The sequence below is a fragment of the Microtus ochrogaster genome, chromosome 10 (genome assembly GCF_000317375.1).
Source record: "Microtus ochrogaster isolate Prairie Vole_2 chromosome 10, MicOch1.0, whole genome shotgun sequence".
NCBI lineage: Eukaryota > Metazoa > Chordata > Mammalia > Rodentia > Cricetidae > Microtus > Microtus ochrogaster.
In genome coordinates, this window is record NC_022016.1 from 65,887,369 (window position 1) to 65,890,624 (window position 3,256).

Sequence of the window (3,256 nt, forward strand, 5' to 3'; positions counted from 1 at the left end):
AGATTCCATCTTACATCTGTAAAAATGGCCAAGATCCAAAACACTGATGACAACTTATGCTGGAGAGGATGTGGGGTAAAGGGAACACTTCTGCATTGATGCTGGGAAAACAATCTTGCTCAAGAACCGCAATACCACTTCTGAGTATATACCCAAAGGATGCTCAATCAAACTACAAGGACATGTGCTCAATTATGTTCATAGCAGTGCTGCTTGTCATAGTCAGAACCTGGAAACAACATAAATGACCCTCAACTGAAGAATGGATAAGGAAAATATGGTACATTTACACAATGGAGTACTACACAGTGGGAAAAAATAATGATACCTTGAAATTTGTGGGCAAATGGGTGGATCTAGAAAACATCATATTGAGTGAGGTAAACCAGATCCAGAAAGACAAATATCGTATGTACTCATTCATAAATGGCTTTCAGACATAAAGAAAAGAAAACCAGCCTACAAATCACAATCCCAGAGAACCTAGACAACAATGAGGACCCTAAGAGAGACATGCATGGATCTAATCTACATGAAAAGTAGAAAAAGACAAGATCTCCTGAGCATGGAGAAATTGGGAGCATGGGGGCCATAGGAGAGGGTAGAAAGGAAAGGGGGAGGAAAAGGGGGGAGTGAGCAAAATATATAGCTCAGTAAAAACAATTTAAATTTTTTTAAAAAAAATAAACAAGAACAAAAAAAAACCTCCCTCAATGGAACACATTTAAGAAAAGAACTGAGAAATCATGAGAACTACAAAACATAGCAGAGAGAAAGTCCAAATAAACAGAAAGACATTCTATGCTTGGGGTTGAAAAGCTCAGTCCTCTCCTGCGTGATTTGTGTACTCAACACAATCCCTTCTAAAATCTCAGATGCATTTTAACCCGTGAACCACCACCAAGGTCATGAAATTACGTGGAGATGTAGAAACTTTCATCAGCGCTCCAAGGTAAGAGAACTCGTGCTTCCTTTTTGAAATCTGACATTGAAACCACTGTGATTAGCACAGCATTGTATACCTGCTCAGAAAGGCATCTACACAGGTGAGACAGAACTAAAGGTCCAGAAAGAAATCCCTACAATTTTAGCCCATCAACTCTTAGAAATGGGCCCAAGACAACATGGGGCAGAGACTTTTCAACAAATGGTGCTTGGACAACCGGATAGCCACAGTAAATGCACACAGTTGAACACACACACCTACCCCACTTCATACCAAAACAGAAATCACCGCAAGATGCATCGTAGACCCAAAACAGAAGCTGAAACCAAGGAACTGTTAGAACAAAATAAAAGTGATGAGAAATAAAAATGAGGCTTTAAATTAAATAATACTTTCTTAGATGGATCATGGAAACTACAAGCGATAACAACAACAAAAACATCTCAATTTAAATTAAGTAATAATTTTAAGTCTCAAATAAAACAAAAGTTCCAGGCTTCAGAGAACAAAGCCACAAAAAAAAAAATGAAATTGCAAAGCATGCATCTGATAAGGAATGCCCATTTAGAATGTAGAAAGATCCTACAAAATTTGATAATAACGCGGTTCAATTTAAAATGAGCAGGGAATTTTTACACTTGTGTTTATAACATGAAAGTCTGTGTCAGATGCCATAAGAAAACATCCTGCTGATGGCTATGAGGTTAGACGGTTCCCACGGAGTGAAGTGTTATCTCCAAGGACACAGATCTGCTCCTAGGAAAGTGCCCAGCTCTGCCTTCTTGCTAGAATGTGGCCAGATGTTTCCAACATGCCGCAGTGAGAACTTGACACGGACGTTCCCAGAGCCAAACTGCAAAAGCTGAAGGGAAGCCGGGGAGCACATGAGAGTTTGCAGGAGCCTTGGAAAATGTGTGTTCCCAAAGAGGAGCTCTGGGCACGGCGGAAACTTGAATGGGAGCCTTTGTAAGGGAAACCGGGATCAAACAGGCTTCTCCTTGTCACTTGGACCCTTATCTCAGGGACCAAAGTGGTGAGCAAACCCCAAGCATTTCTGTTCCCGCCTTCTGTGTCATCACTCCACCCACACAGCCCAAGCCTGACTATCGGCAGTTGATAATGTGAGTCTGGAAGACAAGGCAAAAACAGATCATTTTCCCAAGTCTTTGAAAATCAGCAATTAAAACCATCTCCAATGGCTGGAAAATTAATGAATTCTTTTCCGGTTAGACTGATAGCCTGTGGAGGCAATAACCTCATCTTGTTAATATACATTGGAACATTTACTCATTGTTTCTCTCTACCTACCTGTCTTATCTATCTTTATTTAGATTTTTACAAAGTAGTTACTGAATTGTGTGCACCAGTAAATGCATTAACTCGGTGCAATTTCATGGAGATTTATGCACCTGCAATGTTGAATATATTAAGTTCCCATAAAAGCTTGGCGTTTGGGGTATGTTCTTTCCAAAGACCCTATGGGGTACGTTTTCAACGTGGAACATGCGATAGGCAGAAATCAAAATCAATGTGTTTAATTATTAAGATTCTAAGCAGTCCGTACACATTGGGTCAAGTGTTATAAACCTTACAGTCCATCAATTTACTTTCAATATTCATCTTAGCCTTGTGCTTTGCCATGAAAACCATGAGAACGGAGAGCATGTGGCGTCTCACTTAGAGCTGACATAAGGGAAGTGACTCTGAAATATAGACCCCCTTGGCCCCTGGGCACGATTTATGTGCTGAGGATCACTCTCCTCCAAGTGGGACTGCAGGTGAGTGGCGGGTCTGCATTATAAATGCCTGGGGTAACTATAAAAACATAAATGGTATCAGGTTATTGATTTCTTTTTCCTTTCTTGTGCCCACAAATTAGAAAAGTCACTGCTAAAAATCACTGGTCTATCCACAAATTTTAATTAAAGCATAAATAAATCATTTTAGTTGCCGCACTTGCATATAAACAAAGGGAGAGATGGCATCCTTACAAATGCTTGTCAACATTTGGTGACTAATGGCTCACAGTGAAAATACAATCTGAAGCGACAGAATTGAAAGCAGATTCTGAAGCTAACTAATATCACATGCAAACCATCGAGAGCTATTATGGGAAAGACATTGAAACCACACATCAGGTTTTGTAAGAGGGTGCGGGGACGAGGGTAATTCTGTTAAGCAGAGCAATAGTATTTTTTTATTAAATAAAGCGAGGCTCTGTAATGAGATATTACAGCTGCTGCACTTTTGCCACATGACGGAGAAATGGATACCCCAAACCCTCACAGCAAACTCTAACCGTATGCCACA